Source organism: Molothrus ater, chromosome 2 (assembly GCF_012460135.2).
Source record: "Molothrus ater isolate BHLD 08-10-18 breed brown headed cowbird chromosome 2, BPBGC_Mater_1.1, whole genome shotgun sequence".
NCBI classification, from domain to species: Eukaryota; Metazoa; Chordata; class Aves; order Passeriformes; family Icteridae; genus Molothrus; species Molothrus ater.
In genome coordinates, this window is record NC_050479.2 from 53201470 (window position 1) to 53226591 (window position 25122).

A 25122-nucleotide genomic window follows, 5' to 3' on the forward strand; every position below is an offset into this window, starting at 1 on the left:
TTGTAGTGAACATCAACTAGGTTTCACCAGATAGGAAGAAGTATTTTAGTATTTTTGCCTGTTTCCCTCTCAAACCCTTTAGTTCTCCCAATACAGAAATTCTACAGATAAAAACAAGGTCAGCCTTTCTGCAGTAACAAGTACTTAGGTTTGATTCTTCACTAATTAGCATTATGGAAATGAGAGATGTGGTAACTTAAATATAATGGTGAAGTATAAAGACTTTTTTGTTTTTGCAGAAGGAAGGAATATTTCACAGACTTGTTAGGGTTTTATGGGTATTTTTCACACTGTCATGGGAAATAAGATCTTTTGTATCAATAACTAGTTACCTAATATGAAAATACTAGTAGACATAAATGGCTGGTGTTCAAGGTAGCTTGGGATTGTGTCATGAAAGGTATTTGTGCAGAATAAATGAACTGCCTAACAAATATAGAAGGATAAGTAGTGGCATGATAAATGTTTGATAGTTAATGATACTTGAGAAGAGATATAAGTAAACAAATTGAAAGAGTAGAAAAATAATCTTGGTAAAAAAAATTCTAGGAAAAAATAATATCAAAAATCTTAATGCATAAAGGGAGCTACAATTATAACTGTACATGCATTTTGATGGGCCTAAATTTTGCTTTTAGTCAGTTAGGTGAGAGATCTGAACTTAATAAAAATCATCTCAGTATTCACCAGAGGTCTAAAAGCCAAATTGAACATCATGAGCTCTTAAGAACAGAGAAAAGAACAGATAATACTGCTGTGTCACTAATACCTCTGTGGCATTCCAATGTCTCAAATATTGCACTTGCTGACAAGATGGGTATAACTGATATGAAGAGGGTATAAAATGGTTTCTGTAGAAGGACAAATTAAATAGAACAAGAATCAGCGGGTTCTGTGAACAGCTGGTAATGGTATGATAAAAGTGTATAAAACAATGACTGGCATGGAACAGATGAGTAGGAAACCATTCTTCACTGTTTCTCATAGCACAGAAAGTAGGGTCAGCAAAAGGGATTATAAGGCAACTGGTTTAAAACAAATCAAGGGAAGCAGATTTTCACAGAATGCAAAATTAAATTCTGTCACACATTGCCACAGGATATTTTGGATGTCAAAAGTACAAATGGGATCAAAAGTAGATTAGACAAATTCATAAGAGAAATATCCAGCAAATCTGTTAAACACAGTGATGCAGAAGCAAAATCTTCATTATAGAAGGTCTTAGGTACAAATTGCCAAAACCTATAATACCTTGATGGAAATATTATATTGACCTTTAGTAAGCACCTAGCCAAGGACATGGAGAGAACACTGGGTTAAATAAACCTCTAGTTTAACTCAGTATAATTAATTTTAACTTGTAATATTATTCTAAGAAACATCCATTTGCTTTAAAAGGGAAAAATATATATATATATTTCTCATTTTTGGTTTGTATGGGGTCAGAATGGAGATGTTAAATCTTTTCTAGCCTTTTACAGCTGTCTTAGGAAGAGCTGAATTATTGTATCAGACCTATGAATGGATGAGCCAGTATTGAAAAAATAAGAACTGACTTAAACTTTCATCCAGAAGTTCCAGTGAATTGAAGAGCCTTTTGAGGTTCAACGTGTTCAGATAATGAATTTCCATGATTCTGCACACCCTAATTCAAGACATGAGTGGAAATTGAAAAGGAAAAGCAATGCTCATATTTCTTTTCTAGATAAAAGTAGAAAATAGAAGAAATTTCATAATACATGATAATGACATATATTTCCCAAATTTTTTTTCCAGATCAATGAGCCTTGATTGACTTAGCTACAAGGGTGAGAGTGGGTGGAAAAGAAAGGAGGGGGAACTGCATTGTTGAACTCAACTGTAGCTATAAACCATAAATGTCAGTTTTGGTTAATCTTGCTTCTTTTTTAGTAATTCTCTATGAAAATTACATACCTATATGAACAAGGCACTAGCTGGTGGATGTTAGGTTACAGCATCTTTGTTCTTTGATCAGATCTCACAGATGTTTCTTTTTGCAGCCTTTTCTAAAAAGGGAATTCTACCTGTGAATCATTTATTAAAGACAAATAAACTAAGATTCAATTCTTAAAATATAGGAGATCTTTATGTTACTTATTTTTATGAAAAATTATAATCTATGATGCATTTCTTATGTATAAAAACCTTTCATGGTTGCATAATAAATAAAAATATGTTTTAATATGTAAAAGTTAATTAATCTGCATACTGAAGATTTTAATCTAATATTCTTTTCTCTTTAAAAATTAGAACATATGCCATATATCTTTATTTCTATTTTTAGTCTCCCTATACTTGTTTTTCACTCTGCCTCATCTGGTCTAGCAGAATCCTTTTTTACTTTATTTTGTATATATTTATTTTTTAATTTAAATTTTCTCTACTCTCTTCCCATTCTGTATTTATCTTTCTGTGAATATCACTACTATAATGTTTGAGTCGGATTTTTAAGTGGGTCATATTCAAATATGTCCCATATTGAACAGAAAAATATGTCACACCTAAAGTAGTAATGCCTTGGCAAAACTGAATATTTCAAGTATTTTACTTATACATGGTAGGTTTTTTTGTGTTAACTGCTAGCCAAGAAATTAAAGCATTTTGATCCTTAATTTTATACTTAGGTTCCTGATACTTTACTAGGTTGTCTTTATGGTGTATGCTTTTTGCACAATACAAGAAATTTTCCTTGGTATCTAATCCTGATCAGAATTTTTTCCCCTCCCAGGAAGTTACCTGCATCTTCTTAGACTGAGCTCGTTTTACATTGGCTTCAATTAGCTGGGGTGTTTTTTTTTTTTTAATTGATCAGTCCAACATGAGACAAGTATTACTACAGAAGTTTGGTACTTCACTGCAACATACTTATTTTTACAACTTCTAATTCATGAGGTTATTGCAGCTACACACTCCCATGTCTGGATTCTGAGGCACCTCCTCCAAGACACAAACCAGAAATTGTCCTAAGGGTAAAGCACTGCGAAAAACTTATAATTATTCTCTGTGTATAAAACATCCTTTTTTTACTTAGAAAATTCTTGTTTCTATTTTCTGTTTTGTGAAAAGTCCATTTCCAGTGCTACTGAAACCACAAGTGAATGGCTGCAGCATGAAGATTAGTAATTTAGAAACCAGTCTTATTTAACAAAATGTTAATGCTCCTTATTTAGTCTGACAGACTGCTTAGACTGATGTCACTTAAGCACTGCATTGTATTTCACTGAGCTGCAGATGAATTTATTTTGCTAAAACCACAGGCTTTTTCAGAACTAACTATTTCTATCTCAACTTCAAGGCTTTTCACTTTTTTATATATTTTTTTTTAAATTAGTTCTGCTGCATACAGAAAATATGCGGGTTTTTTTTTTTTTTGTTCAAATCCAAGTGCAGCCTTAAACTGCTCTACCACAGCAGTATAAATCACTCTTTCATGGTCACCAAGTTTAAGAAACTGAATTTCAAAAAAATAAGTGAGTTCCCTCTATATAGAGCAAATTGTGACCTTTATCTCAAAGAAGCACTCACTTCAGGCAGATATGATTCATCTTTTTATGCAACAAACTAGGAAAGAGAAAAGTCCTACAAACTCCTTCTCATAAAAATACATAGAGAAAGGATATATTAGAAAATGAGAACAACAACAAGAAGCAACTAAATATTGTGAAGCTAAGACCACGAGCATGGTGGTCTCACCACCGTGAATGATGGTGAATGATTTCACCATCTAATCATTCAGCACAAGACAGTTGCCTTACCAAAACACAAGCCAGTATAAACAAATGCATAAATTTGATGTCCCAATGTACCTTCTAAAATGTTGTCTGTGTGCATCCCAAAATTAAGAACCATGAGATGGGATGGAGGGTGCTTAATGATCTCCTCTGCAGTCCCTATACAAAGGGGAATGAAGAAAGTCTGCAGACCAATTTCCTACTCTTTATTTTGCATCATGTTGGTACTATTTAAGCAGTGAATGCATTAGCAGAGGGAACCAAACTGTTTACACAAGATCCCATGAATCAGAGAAGTTCTATCTAGACAGACAGAGAATTCGTGCTATGGAAAAAAACACCAAATCACTTCCTATAGTAACATGAAGAAAAGAAAGAACTTATTTAATGTTTTGGAAGGGAAATATCAGATTAAGATATGAAAAATAAAAATGAGAGAGAAGAATTTGGACTGAAATTTGGGATATGACAAGGGAAAGCAGGTTTACTATTAGGAAAAAATTTCATGCCTTCCAGAAAATCTGTTTAAGTCTCAGGAGTGCAGGCACTTGAAACTGGAAAATAAATTGTAAAATAGTAGAAAGTATGTTTATTGACCTACATTATAGAGAGTAAGGACAAGAATTCTATTTTGTCATTGAAGTGTGTGGATCCCACATTTAGGTACACTTGGGTATTACAGTACTGAATCCACACATATGCCCCAACCATGTACTTCAGCAGTAGTTCTTCCTTAGTTTCACTGGAGTCCTACCCATGTAGTCTGATGCCACCAGAATGCAGAGACAAATTGCATTACATTTAAATTGTGACTGGAGCACTCTCACCTGTACCTTCTTCATATAAGTGGGTCTGTATAACAGGCCAAATGCAAACAACCATAGTCAGACTTCATACAGCTTCAAGACTGAATATTAGATTGAACTCTGTGTGTCTGAATTAATTAGGCCCTTCTCTAAAGTACCTTATACTGAGAGAAAGGACTTTTAGAGACTTAGAGCTGAATTGGAAACTTGCTGGGTTAACTGCAACTGGCAGCCAAGCAGATCTGACATATGGATATATTTTGGACTCTTACTGTCACATGGAAAACAATTAATTTGTTTCTAAAGCAGTAATTTAAAAAATAATAAAAAGAGAAATAAATATATTTCTTATCTTTTTTTTCCTAAGTAACAGTCTGCATTAACTTTGCATCAGAACATCCATGTGCACATGCACAGTCAGAGAAATTCATAAGATTTGTTTGAAGATAAAATATATATAACCATCCTACAGAAAGCATGACGTGCCCAATCCTTCCTTAAGCAACAAATATTACACCGCATTTCACAAAGTTGAATTATAGGGGTTTATTAGATAATTTCGGTTTTGAAAAATTATTATTATTAGGGCACAAAAGAGTCCCAGCTGTAGATAATGAAATTTTACCCGCATCCATAATTAATCAATATTTCAACCTTGCAATATATTCTGAAGTGTAAAACAATTAAAAAATAATGTATTCAAAGACCCTTATCTCTTATGGGTTCTTTCAGAAATGTATTGACTTTTCCCAAAGCTTGATTAGAAGTAATTTTTGTCTAAATAGCACTTCACAAATTAATTCTGAGTCAAATATTTCTTTCAGGACTAACAAAAAAAATTCCTCTGAAATCTCCTAGGTCTTATTAAAACAGCTCCCTGTTCTTGTCTGTTACTTGTTCCTGTCCTTGCATCTTCTGCTTTGCTGAAAGGCAGCACAGGTTTTGTATAATTCCTAGCACTAATCTCAGGTTTAAGTTTCTTGTTCTTCCTCTCAGCTCTCCTCCCTCATCAGTGCTAGGAATAGTAACTTCTGTCATGCAAAGAGATGGGAATTGCAGGGTACCAATCCACCAGCTGAGCCCTGCAAGCAATTCCTGCCACATTTCGGACTTTGCATCTGTACCTCCACGTGTGCTGATGAGCTTGAAGCAGGATGGGAAGAGGACTGTACTTGAGGGGCAGGAACAGCAGTACTGACAGGCACCAGGACCAAATCCCCAAAAAACTGTCAGTAAAAGGCAGCACACTATTTAGTATACTTCCAAGAGTACAGTAAAAAAAGAGCATTATGTGTAAAGGAAGATGTTCTGGGGTAAGAGTTATAAGACTGAAATTACAAGTATGTAATCAAGTATGTTCTGTGGTAAAGTTGGGCCTGTCCTGTTACATTTTGGGATTGTGCCTGTCTCCACAGTGATCACTCCAAAGTCGTTAATTCTTGGGTGGTCCAGGAAATCTCTTGGTAGTCATCTGTAAAGATGGATTGGATTGAGACAACAGACTGACTTGAAACTAGATCATTAACTGAACCATTAGAATTAAGAATTTTTGACAGGTCTAAAACTAGCTTGAGGCAGTACCAGCTGTGTCTAGTCCAATTTGTTTGCTTTGAAATGTTGATTAATACCCTGGGTGGTGTGTCCCAAAGACTCCTAGAGGTGATTTCTGCTATAGAAGTAATTGAATTGCATGGAGACTATAAGTTCTTAATGAAATCTATTCCTGCAGACATGGTCAGGTGGATCAGTCTTTTGTATGCAGTTTATTCAAGTGATGTTTTGAGAATTCTGAAGACACATTAGAGCAAGGAATTATGTTTGTTCTAGAGCCAGCTGGTTTGAAAAAATTATGCAAAACATTTTTTGAGGAATCTTTCCTAATCCATCTTCAGATGCTACTGTAAAGACCCTTGTAACAGGCTTCTCTTCAAATACAGAACCCTCATCATGACCAAAGAGTGACAAATCATGCTGTTCTGGGGACTCAATTCCCCATGCAATAAGTACCTCTGTGAAGATCCAGAAAAAAATAGGTTTTGCTTTATTATCCCCATAATGTAATTGCATAATAATTATGATTTATCTATAAACCATTAAATTAGATTTTCTTTAACAAATACTACCATGACTGCCTATGAAATGAAGAGAATATGCTATATATAGTTCTGATTTACACCTAATTATTCCCTAACTTTAATTTTCTGCTGTAAACTACTAAATTTCCAATAAATAAACATAAGATTATTGCTTATATTATCCTGATCTTCAAGAAATATTTTCAGTCAGCAATTTGAATTGGTTTGAGAGCCATGCTTTCTCATCTCTTTCCAGAAAAGCTCAGTCATGTCTTCTCTCAGATAAAGTATTATTGTCCACCATATTTTTTTAATTCACATCACAGGAGAAGTCAAAGAAAATCTCCTCACTGTCGAAGAAGTGAAATTGAAAATGCATTTCTACAGGAGAAAGTCACATCATCATCAAAACAGGACTAGCAGCACTTACAAGCCTATATCAATCAAACAAATCTTCAAAGAGAATAAGAACAAAAAATCTTTTGTGTTTTGGTCCTACAGTGCTCCCCTGGAAGTTACAGAGAATCCCAGGCTGCCACTTCATGCCAGAGCTTCCACAGATCTCAGTGGCAACTGGAAATACCATCCTTCCTCTTAGAAGTTCAGACTCTCTTAGAAGTCCTTGCTCCTGCCAGATGAAGCATCACTAGATAGAACATTGTCTTATCTTTGGGAAAGTTCTTTGTTTCAGGATCCTCATTAGTCTGTGTTAGGTAGAAAGAAACCCAGGGTACTTTGATAAAACATAGCAAATGTTACAATATCTCAATTTGAAAAAGATTATTAAGGAATTTAAAAGGTTTTTTTCAATAACATCTGTGGATTAGGAAACAGATTACTATGTCTGATGAATGAACTAAGAAAGACCATTCTAAAGAGACTTTTAACTAGATTTAGAAAGAAATTTTCCTTATCAATTTAAACCACGAGATGAAAACACATCCCAGTCTGCAGACACATATTATATATCCCCAGAATATACAAAGCAACATATATTCTCCAACATGTGAATGCCTCAAGCACAAAAAGAAGACACTTAAAAGATTTTAAACTGATGATACATATGACATTTTCACTTTATCCAGATTCCTTCCGACTCATTGCCGACATGCTAAAAGATTATTATATTAGTTTCAGAAAAGTTTCTAGTCCTTGGATGCTTGCCTAGCTCTCATCCCTGATAAAGTATTTTTATTTTCTGATATTATTATAGATTTCTATAGTTCTGGAGGGTTTTTTATTATTTTTTTATTATTAAGTTTTTAAGTTATTAAGAAAAAAATGGGAATATAAATTTATTTCCTTCTACTAACTATCACAAAAAATATTACTCCAGAGATTCCATGTTGCATAGATCTGAGACAATAAGATTTTAATGCAGACTCAGTAAAGTTTTATAGTTTTTGGAAAAATTCTTTACTTTCACTACAGTAAACAGAGAATTATGACATTTGGGTGTCAGAGGCTGGTTTGACAAAATTTAGGAAGTGGATGCAGTAGCCCAGTTTAACTTTATTCAGCTGGTTAGAGGGTTTTTCAAACAAATGTTGATAGAACTCACATGGACTGCAAAACTAAAATCTTTGCTTAAAAAGTTGTAGTTGTACAAAGCTGTAGTTTTACTATCATGCACAGAGTATAACTTTGAAAGCTATACAGTGAAAAATAAATTCTTTTGTGATTTTAGCAATTGTGATGGTCTGGTCATGGTTTTAAGTCCAGCTGAGATGAAACACCACACAACCACTCGCTCAATACCCTCCTCTCTTCTCCCCCCACTGCTGTGGAATGGGAAGAGAATAAATGTAAAACTCGTATATTGAGACAAAAAAGAGTTTAATAATTAAAGATAAATCAAAATACAATAATAAAAGGAAATTGATAAATAATAATAATGATAAGAAAAAGGGAAAAAAACAAGTGATGCACAATGCAATCATCACCCACCAACCAATTCCCAAGCCCTGCTTGGTTTCCCTTCCAGGTAATTCTCCCCACTTCGCGCACTGGGCATGATGTTCTGTGGTGTGCAATGTCCCTGTGGTCAGCTCAGGTCACCTGAGCCAGCTGTGCTCCCTACCAGATTCTTTTGCATTCTGCCTCACTGGCAGAGCATGAGACAAGAAAATGTTCCTCGGATAAACATCACTTAGCAAAATCCAAACATCTGTGTGTCATTGACACCGTTCTAATTCTGGATCAAAACCACAGCACTGTAAGAGCCCCTGAGAAGAAATATACTCAGGACGTCTTCACATTTAAAATTTCATGTCCAATTAGAAAAAGTTGAAACAGCAGACAAATGGAAATATGTGTAGACTTCAGAATGAAGACTTGAAACAGCTTGTGACAACATTCCCTTGCATGCCCTTGCAGAATGTAGGACTAAGTTACAATGCTTGCAAAACAGAACACCTTATTTCATAGGTCAGCAGATTCACAGGTGAGTGTGAAACATTTATTTTAAAAGCTAATTATTTGCAATGTAGTAGAATTAGTAGATTAGAGCAAATCTTGCTCAAGCATATGGCAAGTGAAGTCATCCTCAGGGTAGGGCTGGTAAGAAATTCATGTATAGTATTTCTTCACTATACTATTTTTTTTTTCTGGGCCTTTAAACAAATAGCATTTTCATAGAAAATCTCTAATACTGCTGCTGAGCTTATTCCTTACTACAGAATTTTTTTCAGATGTTTTGAAACACAAGGATTACAGGTAGTTAAAGTAAACTGGAAATATTTGATAACATTAAATATTTGATAACCAGTTCTCTGGTTCCAAAACAGAAATAATATGCCTTATTTTTATGAAATACATGTGATTGTATTGAAATAAATGGATCACAGAATAATTAAGATTTGAAGAGATCTCTAAGATCATCGAGTCCACCTGTTAACCTAAATCTGCCAAAAATAGAACTCAGATAACATCTTAAATATTGCTACAAAATAAGAAATAGTTATCTTGTTCATTTATTTCTTAAATATCTGTCTGTCCTTAATACATGTAAGCACACAACTGCTGATCCCTTTTCAGTCTACTATCTCTCAAATACAAGATGCCCAAGCAGAAAGGTAGGAGACACCTGCTAAAGCTGTCAGTCAATTTCAATTCAACTGAAAAAAGTTTTACTTCATATGATACATAAATAACCACACAATGCAAACATTGTACCAAGACACAGAGGAATTCACAAGAAAATAGTGTCATAAAAATTATAACCACCATTAAATATTACTACTAATAATAATTACAAGAATAATAGTTAAAGTATTTAAAAATACTTTTTTTTCAAGTACTTTTTACTTTTCTTTTTTAATAAAGATCCAGAATAAACCCAAATCAGTACGTTTCTGAGCTATTGGTTGACAGAAATTAGAAGAATATATCAAAAGATATGAGAGAAAAGATGATTCTCAACTTCCTACATGAATTATATTTTTTTCCTTAGTTGTCTGCTGCTGATACCTTTAAAGATAGAATAAAAGATTTAGTAGAATTTTAAGAACCAAGACACATCAAAAATCTCCACTCATAAAGAAACACAATGGTCTTTTAAACTTCCCAAAGTAATTAAAACCATAAACCTTTACTGGATTCATATTTAATGTGCAACCTAAGATTCAGCTCACAATATTACAATCCCATAGTATTAAAACATATAATCTGAATTCAGAACTTGCGCTCTCACTGTCATTACTGACGGTTGACAGACATCACCCCTACAGGACAATTTCACCTGAGATCATGGATGGAGAGAAAGAAAAATTCTATCAATCTGGTCACTCTTTTCATTTCCAATAAAAGAGAGGGCAGGCCATAACCTAGACTATAGTTCTAATTTTTACATCCCAAAATTCTAACTAACATAATTTGAACTTTTATGAACTTTCTATGTGTGAAAAATATGTGAAACCTTTAAATTAACTTGTGAAACACACGATGCAATTTACTCCTTTTCAGATCTGAAATGCAATACCTCAAATCTAGACTTAAAAAGAGAGAAGGAATTATTACTAGACAAAAGGATTGCCATCGGTATGATGAACGTGACAAAGGTCATATTCCTAAAGGCCTAGAGTTAGCAGGAGGCGCACTGTCCTAAGTTCAAATGTCACTTTCAACTTCTGTTATAGCAGGCTTCCCCAGCAATGAGACCACAAAGGCAGAATCCTCTAGCAGCTTGGCATCAAGTGCTCTCTATTTCTCCTTTTGTTAACCTGTGCACATATGAATAAATGTGTCAGTAATTGCCAAATCTTGTATAAGCAAGGACGCTAGTGCTACCATCCTGGTTAAAAAGACTAGTCTCCCTCAGCACAGAACAGTGTGTAATTTTGAGGAATTCTAGATGATTAAACTTGTCCAACTGATCACTTTTTAGTAAGAGAGTAGGATTAAAATAATGAGATAACATTTACCTTAATGAGGGATGAACAGAAGTAGATAAGCATCATAATTTCTATCATTCTACTTACCACTGTTCTATGTATTTGCCTTTATGTAAGCTGTGTTAAGACAAGTCAAATTGAAAACTAGTAAAAAGAAATGCAGTTTTATAGGATGTGAAGCTAGTAGATAGAACTTTGGACCATGAGATGAGATGTTGCTTTTCAAAGCATTTAAAATTATCTTGATTTTTTGTTCCACTTTTAAGGACCATGTCTAAACTCTTTCTTCTTACAGCATACAGAATAACTAGTCAACAGACTAAAGTATTTAGCTTTCTAGGTTGCTTTTCTTTAAAATATACTTTGTCTTCACCTGAAGCACCCTCCTCTGATTGCTACAAGAGAAAGGACAATAATCTCTGAGGCACTGGTGCTCTTGAAAGAGTAGCTCTTTTGTTTAAAATATACTGTATGAGAGGGTTTAAAATGTCAAACAAATCAATCTATTTAGACAGACTCTTACTTCATGATCTTGCCGTTTATTCCTACGGAACTACAGGATACTTCATAATATACATACTAAGAAAAAATAAGAAATAATTTTCCATAGGAAACCTATCATTGTAAAAACACATGGGACACAATTAACTTCTGTCTCAGAGAAGAAAAGAGGTTAACAACTATGGTTTACTCTTAGTTCTTAGCTGTACTAGCTACTGCATTGATTTACACATGTAGTTCTTCATTGTTTGACATCTTGTACACAAAATGTTCTCACAGACTCCTCCACACATACAAACCATAGAATTATACCATAGAGGAGGTGTAAAGAAATTTCTGTGTAAATACCTATGCATGAAAATGAGAGAAATTGATTTCACAGTATTGCTACTGTTGATTTCACAGTTCCAATACTGTAGGTACAAAAACTTTCAAGTTTCATCTCTCATTTTCTCTCTCAAAATATACATAGGAAGCAGCCATATGTAGATTGTAATGCAAAATTTTCTTTTATCATTTCCCTTTATATAGTTTGTAATTATAAATATTCACAGACGTGATTGCATATTTTTTTTTTTGTTGTTTTTTTTTAACAAGAAAGAATTGAAAACAGGGATTTCTTAAACTTTTTACCATCTTGCGTATTGATTTGATGGCAATAATTTGACATTCCAGTTCAAAATCCTAATGACAAAACTAATAAATTTTCTTACAGTATTTGAGATTTTCAGTAGGTACCTTTGCTTGTCTAACATTGGGCCTTTATTTGAAGACATTTGTTTAAATTTCCACATAAAACAATAAAAAAAAATAGGCACATATTTAGAGTGAAATCTCTGTAGGCCCACCATCATGACACTGGGCATCCCCAGTCACTTGTAAGGAATATACAAAAAGAGCTCAAACCCACTGCTGCCTTCAAAGTTTATTGAGTTAGTTTCTCAGACTTTATATTCCAAATTGGTCTGAGGCCATTGTATGCTTCTTCCATGCTGATGTGGACAGTTTAGAAAGGACAGTTTATTTAAATTTCTTGATTAACTAAGGAAAGGCCATTTTAAAATGCAGTCAAATTACTTAGCCCTTTATATAAAACAAAATTCACCCTCTGGTTCATTTTTTAACAAGTTTAGCTTTCTTTGTAGCAGCTGTGGTTACTCCTTGTGTTTGCTCCTGAGCTTTGTGAGCACATTGTCTGTGCTCATCCCCACCAAGTCATTTTCTTTTAAAGGGATTTGTTGATTAGTCACACATGGTGAGGTTTGAGATAACATTTCCCTGTAAGCAACTATGCAGTGATTACTGATTTTGTTCGGTTGATGACACTGACATTAAGTTGGATCCCTGAAAAATCACGTACCTATCCTCTTTTCTCCTTGCATCAATTTACTTAGGAAGTAAATTTAATTTATTTTTGTATTGGTAAAAACATACTCCTTTCGTATAAGATTCAGGGCTACAATTTAACTTTGAAGAAATTGCCAAATACCAAAACTGCATTTTATTCTCCATTGTGATGTATAATGCTATTTTCTTCATGTTGCAGATGTATATGCCATTGCTACTACTTTTTTCAATTTTACTCAGGTTGGGACTTCACTTAATCTACTGAATACTGAGTGCCCCAGTGGATCAGTTTATCTGTGCGTTATGTATGTAGAAAGAAAACTAACATAATAAAATTGTTGAAGCATGCAAGCTAAGTCTGAAATCTTCAGAGTTGCAGCTCATCCGAGACTTAGTTAAAGCTGATGGATTAGTAGTGAAGTATTAATAAGATAAGTGCTATTTGTCACTGTTTTTTATATATAATGTTGAAGAGAGTCTGTTAACAAAAGTGCTTTCCAATTACTGTTAGACCATGCCATAGTCTTGTGCTATAATAAACAGTCTGTTTCTCCAACTTTTAGCAGTTTATAACAATTTCAAATGCACATAAAGGGCAAAATTGTGTGAAATGGTCTGAGTACTTCCTCAGATAATGAATAAAACACTGAATTGTAGTACATAACATAAAATGCAGTTATAGCAAATAATAAAACAAAAAAGCCTTTAAATGGTTGGATTATTTGAGGTTAAGGCTACTGTTACCAATAGGTAAACTTTATTCTTCTGTTCTTCTGTTTACATCTAAAAGAAGTTCAGTGAAAACAAACTGTGTTTTTAAGGTTTCCAAATTCTCTGCAAATTATCAATTCCTAAAGAGCTGGGGTATGTTCATTTGCCATATGCCAGTGTGGAAAAGTAAGATGCTTGTTAGCTTATTTAGCTTATTTAGCTATTGTCTGTTGAACAGGTTTGTCTCAGTGGTTTCATGTAGTTGTAGAAATCGAGATCAAATTAGCTTCGCCCTGCTAGGCCTTGTATGAATCTACTGGTACCACACAGATCTGCTTAACCTAAAATATATTCCACTGCTCAGCCAGGCTGCTATGCTAAGAGAGTAATATTTCTTACAGTTCTAAGTTCAGCTTGTTTGGAACCATCTGTGTATGCTTTCTTCAGGGTAATGTGTTGCCATGCAGGTGTGTCTTCAAACATTGACAGTGCAACCATTATGCTGCTGGGTATTTCCTTTAAGTTTGTGAAATTATGTATCTTTAAGGGTAAGCCAAATATTTCTTATGGTTTTTTTTCCTTCTTAGTAGTAATATTTCCTGAACACAGAAAACCAGTGGGAAGTTATGGAGAGTTGTGATGCTCACAGGTTATATCTGTATTTATACCTAGTTCATATTTTGATTGCTCAGTTTATTCGTTGTTTTGTTTTTGTGGGGTTTTTTTTTAACATTACTTCATCTTGGTGTTTTCATGGCTAACACATTAGAGTCTCTGGAATGAGAAAGAACATCTGCATGGAAGAAAAAACTTTGTGGGACAGAAGAGGGCAAGAAGGAAGAAGGAGTGTTCAGATATAATGGCAGAGAATCCTTTCCTTGGAGAATCAGAGGCCACTGGGCGGATTATTTGAGGCCCAAAAAAACCAAAAGCAAATCTTGTACCAACAGCAAATGAAATGAATTCCTAAATCTGATGGAAAGGACTTGACCTGAAAGGCCAACATAATGAGAGTACAGATTTTTCTAAAAAATTTCTATATTTTTGTACTGTCTCATTCTGCTCTTAAAATGTTCTTTTCTTCTAGTGCTTACAAATTCCTACTTAGTCTATGAAATCGATGGTTTTGGAAAGTACAGTTGTAAATTTACAAAAAGCCTTTCCATATTTATGAAGCTCACAATTTCAAATTTGCAAGCAGATCCCCCTCAAAACACTGACCAACTTGGAAAACTGACAGAAGAAACATTCAGCCACAATTGACCTTCCAGGAAACTGCCGAAAAGGAAACATGTATATAGAAGGCATATAAGCAAGATTCATACTGTCCAAAAGTGATTTCAGTTTTAGCAGTGTAAGATTTTAGCTAGTTTCAGGGAAAAAAACCCAAAAACAACTGATCTATAAACATTTCAGACAGTAATATATAGTATTCAATGCTTGAAGTACCTGGTGAAAATTGTGGAGGTCCTGTGCCCTCAGATATGTACACTCTCACAGAGCTAAAACTCAAGTGGACTATAACCCAAAGCTTTCAAAAATTAAACATATGCATAGTTCTCACATTAATGGTGACTTAACATTGAGGAAAGAAACATTTGTATGACTATAAGTACTGGGTGAGCAGACAACAAACACTGGAAAAATTACTGAGATCTTCATTGTATGATTGGGTTCAGCTAAAAAAAGGACAAAAAAGAGAAACTATTGGAGCTGATTAGAAAAAAGAAAAAAGAAGGCTTATTAGTTGTATTAGTTTTTGGAATGAAATTGGACTAAAAGTGATTGAAATATCCTTACCTATGATATGATACAGGAATAAAATCTCAGGATAGCAGCATAAAGTGTGGTAAAAGGCAATTCATCACTAGTAACAGCATGGACTGGATAACCTCCTTACTTTTTTTTCTTCCAGGGTGGCTTTGACCTTATCATAGAGGGGTTAAAAGGTATAAAAGAGTGATTAGCCACAAGCTTAAGATCAAAACAGAGACCAAGTGTTGACATCTGGTTAAAGCTCATTGAAGAGAAGCTGTACACCATCAATAATTTTACAAAGGCATAATGGTACTATTTAATTCAGAATTGATTACAAATAGTTACATCAAAATTCCATTTAATATTTAAGAAAATATAATAATTGAATTTAAATATATAAGAGTTGTTATTTAGGAATAAAAAGATATAACAGCTTGCAATATGTGAAAATACATTAAAATATTTGGAGAAACTTACTTCTGGATAAAAACAGTATTTTTATTTAAATAATAAAAAAATAAATCAAGGGGTCTTCAGCTGCATGACTCAGGTATCAAAAATTCACAGAAAAGTTCTTTGTTGAGTTCTCACTCTCCAGTAAGTACACTTTTCTCTCCAATGACACAAAGGCATGTTTACATTAATCTAATCTATAAGTGCCATTCAGAAAAGTGTTGGGAATTATTAGGAAAGTTAAATATCTGCTCTATTTTCACATTTCCCATCAGTATTTCAGTCACTCCAAGATTTTGGGATGATGCACTTTACCAATTTACAAGGATGACTGTACATAGCTTTCATTTCAAATGGCTTCTTTCTGTGAGGTTCTGCCAAAAAAAAAACCACCAAAAAAAAAAAAATCCAAAAAAAAAAAAACCAAAAAAAAAAAAAAAAAAAAAAACAAAAACCAAACCAAAACAAAAAAAAAAAACCCAAAAAAACCAACTAAGCTAAAAGATGTCTGCCATCTGTTAAGGGGAGATTGGGAGTGATGGTCACTGGAACAGAGCCATGTTGTTCATTGAAATGTGATCTAAACTTATTTGATTAACAGGGTGGCAGTTGTGGGTGATAACAATTCCTTTCCTCAAAAACAAATGTCCATACAAGCCAACCCACTCAAGATCAGCACAGGACTCAGAATATGGCACTTGCTCCTTCCTCTCAGTTGATGTGTCAGGTCCACAGATGGGAAAGCAATTATTTTGCAGTCTCCAGATTCCACTTGTTGGATGTCCACCTATTGTGTCTCCCTAAAAGTCCATTGTTCAAAAATTTATGACATTAGTTTGTTGGCATTAGTTGCCTGCTCCTTTACTAAGCACAAACCAACAAGGAGTGTCCTGTCCTTTTGATCATGCTTCTTCAACATGTAGTGAACATCAGAAAAATCTCTCAGTTATAACTTTAAATTTTGGTAATTGAAGTTAGCTATATAAAAGACAGTTGCCAGATTTTCAGAGGTTTTCTGGGCTTTTAGGTCTCATTATCATGAATTGTGTCAGAAGTGCACAGTACTTGTGAAAAAGTCAGGCTGCGCAGTGAAGTGACAGAATATGGCCTTAATTTCTTAATTTTAGACACTGCAATATGGCAAACTATGCCTGTAAGTACTTCTGACAATGTGAAGTTGCAATCCATAGAGTTGCACTGGAGTTTTAAGGTCACCACGCAATGTTGTACATTTAAGTTTGTTTAGATTATTTACTCTATTAGTGTCTTATGGTATTAATCCTAGTTAGAATTGATAACTACTTATGAGATCATAACTGCAACATTGCCAGTTGATAAAGGTTAGAAACATTAGAGCTGATTTTTCCTGTAGGACACAGCATGCTAGAATTTAATTGTAATCTTGCTTCATTACCCATCACATTCCCTATTAAATAGCACAATGATTGTCTTTATGTCTTTATTTCTCACATCCTAAATTATTGCCATTTGGGATCATAAAAAATCATTCCTGCATAGTTAAATGCATTATTTTACACTGAATTATTTTTTTCCTAATTACTTAGGAATTTATAGTTAGGATCCCCATTGAAGGACTGTCAACCTTACTTTGGGGATTTTTATAGCAATTTGAGAAGATTTAACTGTATATTATATTTCACCCCCAAAAAAGGAACAGCTGGCCTATTTATGTACATCAGCAAATGTCAGCTCCTTTAGAAAATGAGGGGCTTACTGCATCATTATCATCCTCAAAATAACCAGTAGCTGGTAGAGACAGAATTTCGTGTTTTCTACTGCTCAGAGGACATCTTTTCCACTTTATCATCATTAAGAAGTATTGTCATTATTTTAAATAGTAATATTATGTATTAGATTAACAAGAACCTGTCTTAGAGTACTGGAACGAGTGTCAATCTAGACCTCATAGCCAAATCCTAATAGCTTCTGTCAAGGTAAGTGCACTGGTGTCTGAAGAGGAGCATATTTACTTCCTTAAGGTTTCTTTTGTTGCCAGAGGTGTTGATTTAAATTAATTGCTCTGTTTAGACAATTAGCTTTGCAATTCTTTTATCGGGAAAAGGGTTCATGGGTGACTCCAATTAAAATTCTTTGCAGCACAAAATTACACTTAAAACATTGTAAGCATTTTTATAACTAAAGTTGATCCATAAATGGGTCACTTAATATTGTTTTACCTGCTTGTTACACAATCCTTCAAAAAATTTCAAAGTAGCTGGACTTTTCCCTGCTTATATGGCACTAGGTAGGTCTATACAATTTCACCTTAGACCTGAAAGACTTGTTGCTTCTAATAGACTCAGTTCAATGAAAAATGTGATATGTCCATCAATAACTTAAATTTTATGCTTACAAACTAGAACTCTGGTTTTATAAATAATTTCTTTTTAAAAAAACAAACTGAAGATTACTTCCATATAAATTTTGGCATGTAGAGAATACCAATAATAAAATTCCATTTTGTGTTGTATTTCTAATTTGTACATACAACAGGAATTTTGCTACTTAAAGTAATGAACAGTCATGTGAATTTGGTATTTAGCTATGAGCTTATATTCTGCTAAACAACATGAAGGAAAAAATGTGGCCTTGTCACTTAAAGAGGACTGTAACTGAGTGAATTCTGATAAATACTATTCACATAATTTTCTTTTACAAAGGTATACTCTGATGAAAATCAGATGGCATATTGATGTTTTTCTAATGATGATCTAAGGTTTGCTCCTACTATATCTCTTCTATTAATAAATTATATTTCTTAAAGCATATCAAGATATCTATTGCAATTTTTATTTTATCAGTTTTTTCAATAACCATGATAAGTGAGCCTATTTGATTTTACATAGGCACAAAAGTTTAAATAAATTTAAGTCAATCTTCTGCTTTGAGTGTTAAAACTAATGTTTCAAAATAAGAAGCAATGCAAATCTTTATAATCATGAAAAATCCTTTTGCTATAAGTGTGCTAGCTTTATAAATAATTTTCACTTGTGAAAATTATCACTAGCAGCCATATGTTTGTTGTAGTGCGTTTTTATATTTCGTAATACTTTGAAGTAGTTTTGTTTTATATTCCCATATTTTTCCCAAATGGTTTATGCCAAACTGTACCCCCCTCCCTTTACCTGTGTTATCCCTCTCCCAAGATGAGGTCATCCCCAAACCCCCACCCTGGCTCTCTGTCAATCACTCAGCCTCCCATCCCTCCATCCAGAAGTTTCAGTCCAGGTTGTCGAGTGATTAGCCAGAGGCTGGGAGTCAGCCCCCCAAGCCTTGCCCCATACGCTGTCCTAGATGTCTATCCCCCAGTACCCATCCCTTAGAGTTACTTATTGGTTGGTAAAATGTTATCTACTTTTGGTTTCCACCTCCCTTTAAATGTGACCTTAGCACATCTCCCGGGGCTCTGGGCAGGAGGTCCCCTGAGGTGCAGGAGCTCCTTTGGGATCCTAATAAAACCTTGGATTAACCCCTGCTAAGAGTCGGCCCTTTCTCTTCTACCGATGTCTCTGGTGTCTCTTGTGCTGCACAGGCGGCCAGCCCGGGTGCCCTCAGCACCCTCGGGGCACACACAGAGAGTGTCTCCCTGCCAGCCCAGGTGCCCTCAGCACCCTCGGGGCACACACAGAGAGTGTCTCCCTGTTAGCCCAGGTGCCCTCAGCACCCTCGGGGCACACACAGAGAGTGTCTCCCTGTTAGCCCAGGTGCCCTCAGTACCCTCGGGGCACAGAGAGTGTCTCCCCGCCAGTCCAGGTGCCCTCAGCACCCTCGGGGCACACACAGAGAGTGTCTCCCTGCCAGCCCAGGTGCCCTCAGTACCCTCGGGGCACAGAGAGTGTCTCCCCGCCAGTCCAGGTGCCCTCAGCACCCTCGGGGCACACACAGAGAGTGTCTCCCTGCTGTCAGCCCAGGTGCCCTCAGTACCCTCGGGGCACACACAGACAGTGTCTCCCCGCTCTCGGCCGTGTCGGGGCTGCCCCCCTGTGTCTGCCGACTCGGGACTGGCCCAGGGCTCCTGAGGGGCTCGCAGAGGGACCGAGACATATGTTAAATTAATTTTACAGACCCAGAAAATACACATTTGAATTCTAGTCAAGACAATGAAATCGGGATCAGTTTTGTTGTCTTAAGTAATGCTGCCCATCTTCACAGTGCTGGAAAGTCATACCCAACCAACAAGTCCATACAAACATTTTACATAGGTCTCTTTCCTTTCTGCAGACAAAATACTAGCTGTCTGGTTGTTCAATTACCTTTTTTCTTTTTTTTTCACTCTTTTACAGGTACAGAAAATAAGAAGGAGTTGGTATCCTTGGGAGCATTATGGCAAGCAGTCATGTGGATTGGGGAACCGAAGGTGATTGGCACTGAGCATTTGAGAAAATCAAGCCTCTAGTTTATGGCGCTGTGACTAAATGACATACAGGATGACGGCTATGTGAGATGCAGTAGAATACTAAAATAATCGTGGTTGCTTTGCAGTATTGCAGGGTAATAAAAGAAACTGCCTCTAACCTGAATGATTTTCACAGCTTTCCATTTAGTGCCTAAGAAAGTTGCTGTTTTATTTACATTGATTCAGCATTCAGAATTTCTGGATGTGAAGGTCACCTCTACCTGAATAAAACTGACACTCCATTACAAACACCAAACCCAAACCAAACAGTTGGAAGGGATGGTTTGTCTCAAGCCTTCAAAATCTCTCCAATTATTGAAGTCTTTTCCCCACATTCTTGCATTCTATCCTTTCTTTTGGCATCTTTCATGAAGTGTCAAGTAAGTCTATTTGCTCAGACTACTCCTATATTTGCAAACTAAATAAGGGCAGGGTTCATGCACTGACCTGAGACGACTGATAGAGCTTAATTGTTCTGTCTATGGCTTGGCTTTAGCCTGCAACCTCTAGCATGTTCCCAAATGTTCTGAGACAGCTGAAGGACAGTTTGCCTCAAAAAACACTCCCAGTAAGCTGTTTTGATGTGGACAGCTTACTTTGGAGCATAAAAGAAGGTAGCCATTTGGACACTAACTATGTCAAGTCATTCATTCTCATAACCAGAGAACAGTTCCTGGACCATTTTATTTTTTAGGAGAGCTTTTACTTCAAAGAAAAGCTTTGAGAGTTTTATGCATGAATTTCCTCACTCAGCGCCTAACTGCTGCTCCACAAAGACACTGAGGGCACCATGCCCAAGTCTCTTGCCAAGATAACTGGGATGATAGTCAGAGCTGAGAGGAAGAGAGGATGAAGGGAACAAAGTCTGTTTGGAAGGAGGGGTTGACATAAAAATACACCCCCTCATTCAAAGCGTAGCCCCATCCATTTATCTACCAAGCTGCCTGCTGTACCCAAAGAGATGAAGTGGTACAATGGGACATAGCAGAGGACAAGAACAGTTTCTGTGCCTACTGGAACAACAGATGGACTCAGCTTCATTGTTACTCTGTTTGCCACCACACCGCTATTTACCTTTGTCTCCATCTGTTCTTTCTTGTCATGAGCTTATGTTGTGAGTGCTCTGGATCAGCGACTGCATCTTGCCAAGCTCAGTGGGATCCTGATTGCTGCCTGGAGACAGACTGTTAGGCTATACATTCACAAGGGAAATTTATGCCACAGCTACTTAGTGAAATTTATACCGTGCAGTCCAGACAGTGTCTTGTGTGTTATTTGGGTAGAACTTGGTGTTAAAGAATGGAGGATAAAAGGCCGACATGCACAAAAAATACCCAACATTAATTTAGGTAGTAAGAATAACTCTAGAGGAAAATGGAAACTAAGGATATAGTCACCTAATCCCCAGATCCAGAGAACATTTAAATCCATATGAGATTCATATCTCTGTGTCTCTGCAGAGATTAAGGCCAAGAACATGATCAGAGACCTAATATATTTCTAAATAAGTTTGGAAGAAAAGGATAAGGTAGTGATACCACTCATTTTCTCTGATAATTCAGTAATAGAGCACTTTGTTTGTGATACAGGACCACTAATTTCAAATTCGTTTTTCTGGCTTGGTAGATATGAAGATGTATCTCCAACTACAATCACTGGGCAGCTGGCTATTCAGAGATGAGATTCAGTCACACTCACCAGGCCAGTACTAAGTGAAAAGACAGTATTTTCTGGCCCCCAGAAAGACTGCAAAACAGTGAATGTAGATTTGACTCTATAACTTCATGGCATAGCAGCCAGCTTGAAGTTGGCAGATCTGAGGTTCCATCTCCACTGTGCAATTTTATGTTGGATCCCACTTCATATATCCTACACAATAATGGCATAAGGAATCGAGACTCCTGGGGCATATTATGGAAAATACACTAACAAATAGGCTATAGAGAGATCACAATGGACTACTATTGAAAATGCAACAGAATCCCTTTTCTTCCTTCATTATGAAAAAAAAACATAGTGAATAAAGTTCAACTTGAATGCTTGAACACTCAGAGTTACAAAAATATTTCATGAAGTATCAATTAAAATACATAATCCAATTCTTCTACCCATGTGAAACTTCAACATACAAAGTGAGACAAAGAAAAGAGTTTTGGAACAGAAAGGATGGGTTAGTGCTGTTCATGGTACACACACAATTCTAGCCCCCCTTCATTCATTATGGTTTTAGTCTTATCATTTAAACCAATTCCTCCACATGCAAATGATGAACAGAGTGACTTTTTTTTTTTGCATATGTACTGTAAGAAAAATAAAATCAGATTTAAAGAAATAGCAAAAATGCATTACTGCAACAAAAGTTATTTGAAGCTGCCTGTCATCTGCTATAAATATTTATATTGATAGGTTTCCCAAGATATGAAATGATAAAGAGTTTCAAAGCAATCAAAAAGCCATGATTTCTTAAAAAATTCTCCTTCATATTTTCATGTCTTGTGTATCAATGAGATACTCTCATCAATTAAAGATGAGAACAATATATGCAGATTGAATTGGAAGTGAATGAGATCATGAGTTTCCTTTACACTGTAAACCCAAACGTTTCCCTGTTTGACTAGCTCTCAATCTTCTCTTCTGGCTGCATCCATGTTCTATCCTTCACCTTTTTGGTGACAGTGCGGTCCTAATAACCTCTTCCCTGTTCTTTCTTGTTCTTACAGTGTTTTCTGTCTGTCTTTTTCCACATGTTCCTATGTTCCTATTTTGTATCTCTCTTTCCTCAAACTCTTCTTTCAAATTTGGTGCTGTTCTTGATTTGATCTACTTCCTTGGCAGTAATAGATGAACCACTGAAAACCCTAGTGAGACAGAGCATACCTTCTGCAGGAGTAGATTAGAGATCTCTGAATAAACTCCAGTGAGATAACAGTTTAAATTCCAGGAAAAGTTTAGTAGATTAGTTTTTATTCATGCTGCGACAATTTAACAGTGAATTGAGTGGTCAGGCTCAGTCAAAGCATGAAGCGTGAAAGATTTTTACTATAATGAGTGAAGTGTTTAGAAAACACTTTGAGGAGTCCTTTGAGGAGCAGCTGAAGGAACTGGGGTTGCTTAGTCCAGAGAAAAGGGCACTCAGAGGAGACCATGTTGCTCTCCACAGCTAGCTGAAAGGACGCTGTACCAAGAGTGGGGGGGCAATCTCTTTCTTGAGCTAATTTGTAATAGGACAAGAACAAACTGCCTCAAGTTGTACCAGGAGAGTTTTAAATTGGGTATTAGTAAAATATTTTCTCGTTGAAAGGGTTAACAAGCATTAGAACCTTCTGTTGGGGGATGATGGTGGCCATCTCGGGAGGTTTCTAAAAGATGCATAGATGTGGTGACTAGGGACGTGGCTTAGTGGTGGCCTTGGCAGTGTTACATTAATGGTTGTACTCACTTTTTGTACTGGTTTTACTGATCTTTTCCCACCTGAGTCTGTGATTCTATGAAACTTCTAGCAAATAAGGTTGACATAACCAGTTACATGAACATAGGAAGTGAAGAATATCAACTCTTTGAGCAACAATTAGGTTTTAAAAGCATATTCTATCTATAGCATAGCCTTAAATTGTGAAAAATTAACCTGCTAAGTGGTTAGATGAAAAAACATGATGCATATAAAAAACTGGCATGAAAAGAAAGGTGTTTTTGTCAAAACTACCCTGGAAAAATTGTTACAATACAGTAGCTTAAAAATATTCATTGCAGAAGGTGGAAACAAATAAGAACAGGAAAATCAATATGCCCACAATGATAACCTATTTTTTGAGGTGGTATCCTTGGCTCGGATTGACAACAGATCAAACCTAGCTCAGGACATACAAGCCAAATAAGGTTTTATTATTCCATGAGAAATAAATGTGAAATGAAGTTCGTGGGGTCTACCCAGGCCCATTTCCAGAGTCTTGATAAGTATTTCAGTGACACAGTCATCTGCCATCAGACATTAGCTTCTAAGTACCAAAGATACTTTAAGAATATCATAAAGCCATGTTGAATACCAAATCAGTGAACATCTTACACAGAAGCACACATTCCTCAAAAAGTATTACCAGAACCTTATTAGCTGCTGAAAATTCATGCAGCCTATCTTAAAAAGAAAACATGCACTATAGCTGTCAGCTGGAAGGCTGGGCATGTCTAATGTATGCAGGATTCAAGAGCTACTTAAGAACAATTCTGAAGAAGATTTCAAAAGCTGAAGCTTTAAGCCTTACATGTTAATAGAAGTAACTACCAGAACAAAATAAATGCAATTATATCTCTGGTGAACTTATGTTTTGGTACCTGAACATGATTTGGTGCTGTGTGAATGAAAAAGACACACATTTAAAATTTTCACTTGGTGAAGTACAACCAGCTAAATGTTTATAAAATGGCAGCAATTAATGAATATGAAGTCAAATGCTATGCAGTCTGCACTGGCAATTACAGAAGCAAAATCTGAATGAATGCTATGACAGCAAATGTAAACTAAAGCAAAGTCTGTTTAGAACTTAGAATCCAACAAAACAAATCAAACAGTAAAATATGAATAGTAACTATGGGAGTAACAGAAATGATATTGAATGTGAGGAATGCATCAGCTAGGCTGAATTTAAAAATCTTCAACTGAGAATGGGTATTGTAATCCAATGCAAATGTTCAAAAATATTATTCTACATTTCTGTTTAGAAATTATCTATTTCTTCTAACTCATTCCTGGAAATAATTACTTTATTATATATTATATTAATATTTAATATATAGAATATAGAATATATTAATATTATTATATTATATTATATATTACTTTATTACTTTATATATGAAGGTGAGAGTATATCAGCAGGTTTTCCTTTGTCCCCACTATCATCATGTAAGTGCTAG